Below are 6279 nucleotides of genomic sequence, written 5' to 3' on the forward strand. Positions count from 1 at the left end.
TGGGTGAGCAGGCTACGTAGACACATATATTAATCTTTTTTGTGTCTATATTGTTTATATGTCTGATTTTGTTGCCCCGCAGATTCTGAACCTACACACTGATGGACACAGATCTATGCCATCCTGCTGCCTGTCTTCCTGCCTGGCTCGATCTGCTCCGTGCAGCTTCACATGGCTTCTGCCATCTTTCATCGAAAATAGACTTGGCGCGTATTTTCTGTGGAGAGCTTCTGGGAACTTGGCGCCGTGGCACCCCGGAACCGCAAGCATTGTCTAAGATGGCTCTGGCGGTCATCTCGTGGCTATAAGATGACGTAGACGTGGCTGGTGTAATCTAGTGGATAGCCTACGCTGTGCGCTAGCATGTACTATGTCCTCTCAGTTGTCGCTTGTGGCTTTCTGTTTAGCTAAAGTTACAGAATCTCACTTAGTTTGACATTTCGGGAAATAAACCACTTTGCTTTCTTGCTGAGAATGAGACGAGGAGATTGATATCACTACCATGTCTGTATGGTAGCTAAACATGAAGCTGCAGCAAGCGACCAGTTAGATTAGCTTAGATAAACAGTTGGAAACTGCTAGCAGTTCTCTTTTCTACCATCTGAAGCTTACTAAATAACACATTATGACTCGTTCGATGCCAGTTGGCGGTTTTGTTATTTTTGGACAGAGCCTCACTAGTGAATGTCCTCTGGTATATCTAGGCCTACTTATGCTAGGCTATGCTAACAAGCTACTTGCTTTAGCCTAATATTTAACAAACGGACATGAGAGTGGTCTTTCTTCATGTCTGTTTCAGTTTCTCTATTTTCTTCTCGCACACACACGTGTGCGCCCGCACACACACACACACACACACACACACACTATGACACACGCTAATATCCCCCAGTCACCATTTCACAGTTCCAGACTCTCCGCTCGACACACCTGAGCCAATAAAGTGGAACTTTCTTGCCAGGAAAAGCTATTTCATTCTGCCTATGCCCTCCCCCATTTCTCCCCCCTCTTTTCTCCTCTCCTCCCCCTCTCAGTCCCTGAGGCCCTAAAAACTGCCCTGTACTTAACTTCTCCCAAACCCCTGAGCACCACCATGTCCACCATCAGCCCCCCAATCCTTTCCCTGCTCCCCAACTCCTCTCTGGCTTCATCCTGGAGGGCCTTAAGCCACCGAGCATTTGACTCCTCCCTCCTTCCCCCCTTCTTTCTCCCTCTCTCTCCCCCTCCAGGCTACTCCGGAGAGGTTCTTTACAGCCCTGTCATCCTTGCCAGAGCAGTAAAAAACACATCTGGAATCACACTCTACGTTCTACGCTCTCACCCCGTGTTTAAGAAGCCCACCCTCCCCTGCCTCCCCTCTTCATCCTCCCCCCCATCCCTTCCCTTTCCCTCTTTCCTCACACACACACACACACACACACTCATGGTGAGGGCCACGCCGCAGGAAAAACACTCCCATAACGAGCTACAAACACTGAAATAACACAGTTACCCTAAGTGAGATGTTTCTAATGAGGGCTGGAGAGGAGCGTGACAGAGAGGCACACATTTTGGGGGGGAGGAAAGGGGGGGGGGAAGGACACCACGAAACAAGACGTAGGCATGTTGGATTTGACTGTATTCATCCACCCACACAGTTAGCCGAGGCCATTTTGGATCGTGGTCAAGCTTCAGTTTCCCCTCCCTGCGCCTGTATTCTTTCACAAGAGCAGTTTGTTGTACGACCCCGCGTTCGCTTCTTTTTGGGCTTTTGTGTGAGAAAGTGTCTCCCGGTCTGAGGCGTGACTATATATACATTTAATAAGGGCCTGTGCGGTGCAGTAATGGGCGGTTGGGCTCGGCCATGGCACGGGGAGGAAATGTCAGCAACAGATACAGAGCTAAGAGAGCGGAGAGAAAACAAATTGATTCCCTGAAATTGCCACCTCATCTGCTCTGATTGAGACTTGTGCGAGGCAACTGAGCGGCAGTGTTTTCTCATGCACTGTGTGTGTGTGTGTGTGTGTGTGTGTGTGTGTTTCGAAGCTTATGAACCACTTGTGTGTGAGAGTCTGAGCTATTGTTCCTCTCCCTCTGTCTCAATTTTCCTGAACCGGCTCCAGTGATGGATAATAAAGGCTCAAGAAATCCTCCGGCTGTTTCACTCTCCCTCCTTTTTTCTTTTTCTTTTTCTTTTTTTTTTTTTTTACAGTGCAACTTAATCAGGATGAGGGAGAAAAAAGAGGGGATTGATTTGGGTGGGGGGGGGTGTAGGGGAAAAACATAACTCCTCCTCTTTCACATTTTCTTGAAATGGAGTTTTAGTAAAAGGAGAAGAGGAATAATTCCCGCAAGAAGAGATTGGATTTCATTCGGAGCCAAAGAAACTTTTAACCAAGACCATGTGCCACTTCTTGGTTGGTTTGTGTGGATGTATGTACATTTGTGTATGTGTGTGTGTGAGTGTGTGTTTTAGACGGAGGGTCAGGTTTCAGTGCTGAGGGGAGGCACTCGGTGCTGCGAGTGAGGGAGAGAGAGAGAGAGAGAGAGAGCAGTGCTGCGGTAGGTAAATAGGGCCCTGACCCAGGCCTGCCAGAGGAACGCTCTCCTCTCCCTCTGCCAGAATCTTTTTTGTTTTGTTTTTGTGTTTTTTTTCCCCCTTCTTCTTTTTCTTCTTCTTCTTCTTCTGCAAGACTTGGGGGGTGAGGGTGGAGTTTAGGTGGAGGGGGGAGTGTGTGTGTGTGTGTGTGTGTGTGTGTGTGTGTGTGTGTGTGTGTGTTGGGGGGGCTGCTATTAACGAGCACCATCGTTTTTCTAATTAGTGCTTTGGGGAATATTTTCTTAAGGACTGTCGACCCTCCCTGCAGAGCTTTTTGGGGGAGAAATGCGCGTGTGCGCGTATGTGTGTGTTTCTGTCTGTCCATGTGTGTACAGTGTGTGTGTGTTTATTCTGCTTTTTCTTTCCCCTCTTTGCAGAACTGTATTTTCTCTACGCCCAGCTTGATTTATTCATTACTTTTTCTCCGTTCACACACACACACCCCCATCGCACCCTGAAGGTATGGATGGGCGCGCACACACACACACACACACACACACACACACACACACACACACCATCACACACACACACACCATCACACACTCTCTAAGCTCCCAGTTCATTAAATCCAGGGGTTTCAGATCCCCTCTCCTTCCTGCATTCTCAGAGCTCAAGAGCAAAGGAAACTTTCCTTTCTCTTTTCTTCCCTCTCTAAACTTTCTTTTCTCTTTTCTTCCCCCCTTTTCTGCTGTTTCTTTTCAGCGAGTCTGCTGCTCTCGTCCTCGCTTTGATCCCCCTCTCTCATCCCTCCCCCCCTCCCCTCCCCTCCTCACCCCTCCCAGGGCCTCTAGCCAGCTCAGTGGAGCGGTTTCCTGAGTCTGCCCAGATTAATGAGTGTAAGTTAGTGTGTACGTATGTGTGCGAGAGAGAAGGAGGGAGAAAGAATGCCTCAGTGTACCACAAATTGTGAGTATGTGAGTTTGCATACTGTACAAGCCCTTGTGTGTGTGTGTGCGCATGTGTGTGTGTTTGATCTGTGGTTTCCAAACCAAACTTTATTTTGTGGATTCTTTTTTTTTTTTTTTCTTTTTTCAGGGATCATCAAAGTAAGTGATTCCACAGAAGGCTGGCTCTCGCGTTGCATCTGGGCCATTTTAAAAAGAATTCCCCGATCGCCGGGCTGCCGGGATATGATTGCAATCAAGCGGCAGGCGTCTGCGAGAGAAGCCAACGCGACCCAAACTCGCCTCTGCGACACTACGAGGGGGGTCAGTTTGTGGAGCTGAGGGACCGAAGTCCTCGTCCACTTGAGGCTGAGAGTGTGTAAACTGAAAACAATCACAATACAACTGATTAGAATTCTTCCATGAAAACACAAAGTGCTAAAAATAATCCCCTGATTGGAGCCATGTGTTGAATTTGGGGCGGTGGGTGTGTGTGTGTGTATGTGTGTGTGTGTGTGTGTGTGTGCTGCGGTGGGTCGTAGAAGAAGGAGGCAGGAGGCAGCAGAGGGTGGGATGAATCAAACCGGAGTGAAAAAACAGTTTGTCTTTTCTCTGAGCTCTGATAATAACGCCACGTGAGCCCCCGCTGCACATCGTTTATTTACTCTCACAACTCGCAGTGTACACACTTTCACTCTCACACGCGCGCACACACACACACACGTAGACGCACTCTGTCGTCAGCACTGCAGACAAACACACACGCACACAGACATCTTCCAGCAGACTTACAAATATGGACATAAACATGTAATCACAACCATGCATGGTCCAGATTCTCTAGCTCCTCTCTGACACACACACACACACACACACACACACACACATGGATGGGAGGAGGCGTGATGGAGACAAAGAGGCTCGTAATGGCCAGGTGGTTTCAGTTAGGATGAATTCTACCTGAGAGCAATGAATGGAAAGAAACAAAAAGACAGGATGAATTAGTTTTCTTGGCCCAGGTAAGCTTCCAAGAAAGTTCAACTTGGGTGGTTTTCATATGTTACAGTAAGTGACATCAAAACTGAAAAACAGAAAACCAGGCAAAAGTTCTCTTTTTTTGTGATGCCGAAGTAGTTTGAGAACGTTTTTATAAGCTACCAAAAGGGTGAGTCAGTGATTTCTGTGTGCAGTTACCAAAATCCTAACTCTTTCTTCACAAGAGAGAACTTTAAAAAAGAAAGAAAGGTCAAAACCGATGCGGCGGAGGACAAGATACCGTGACTTTTGGTTTCTAGTGTGATTCAAGCTCCATAAACACTGGATCCTTCGATTCCCAAACATGCTCTCCAAATGTCCAGTTTGAATCAGAGGCTTTAAAAAAAAAAGGATCAAAGTTTTGCGACCAGGAGATTTTCTGAGACAAAATTCTGATGCCATCAGAAATTTACGAGGACCGTGGCACACTGGACCACTAATCAACAATTGTTAATCAGCAATAGATTCAAGGTTTAGCGCTATGGTGGCGCAGATGGACAATGGTGTGACCTGTGTTGTTGCCTACATCTCAGTGTTATCTCTGTACAAACAATCATATATCAAACTTAATGTCGTAGCCAAGTTTACTGAATGCCTTTTGCTATCAGTTTTTCTATCAGTGCATTGCAGCCATAAGATCATGATATATGCAATTCCGAGACTTTTAATTTGTATTAATAGCTGGACCTTTCTATCAAATGGAAAATATTACATTTATTCTGAGCATTTTCTATACACTGTTCCCTGATGTTCACCCCGATATATTTGTTGTGTGTGAGTCTAGGTTCAAACAATGTTTGGCAGCAGAGAGTTAGTTTGAGGCTTTCAGCTCATAAAAGCTGAAACTTAATAACTGGGAAAATAAGAAAAGCTCTGCAAAGAGAGAAAAAAAAAACACACACAAAAAAAACTGCACATCCATCATTACAACAAATCTACAAAATTTGACATCCCACATTTTCCAAAGATACCAACTAGCCGTGCCAGGCTGAATTACAGGGACATGTTTATAACAATTTCTGTTGTTTGTACAACTCAGATTATGTTTCTCAAATAGTGATTTTGTGTTGGGTTACACATGTGTTTGTGTTTGTTCACCGCTAAATGTGTGCAGGTACGTGTGCCAGCCAGAGCGATAGAGTCGTACTTAGAGACAGCTCTGATTTTTGGCTTGAAAATCCAAATGAGTCTTGAATTAAGAACTGCGTCAAGATCTACAATTCACAATTTAAAAAAAAAAAATATATATATATATTCCAAATAAGTTGCAGAGGGAACATCTGCAGCAGCACTGCTCTGGAGCTTTCAATCACATCATGATCCTCATCATCAGGTGGAGTTTAACCACATGTGAAGTTGTTCTAGGTGTTAAAATTCCCATCTGAAAGCTTGATGGACTTATCATGCACGATGACCTAAATGTTGAGAATGACAGCTGGCTTTTTACATCTGCTGACGAGGATGACGCGATGTGACAGAAAGCTGCGGAACACATGCTGCATACTTGCTACGAAATCTTAGTTGTTTTCCGCCACAAACGGCCGTTGTGTTGAGAGGGTTTTGTCGACTGCCGTTTTGAAGTCAGGGATGAACTTTTCACCTCGGCCGTGGAGAGAAACAGTGCAGTATTAGGGTGATTAATTTACTGGTTTCAAAGCTGCTTAACAAGAGATGTAACGGGATATTGAGAAAAGTAGCGCTCAAGAGGTCAGAGAATAAACCAAAGGGGCAATAAAACTACAAGAGATTAACCCGGCGAGTGAATGGAGGGTTTTGTGA

Source organism: Acanthopagrus latus, chromosome 19, assembly GCF_904848185.1.
Source record: "Acanthopagrus latus isolate v.2019 chromosome 19, fAcaLat1.1, whole genome shotgun sequence".
Lineage (NCBI taxonomy): Eukaryota > Metazoa > Chordata > Actinopteri > Spariformes > Sparidae > Acanthopagrus > Acanthopagrus latus.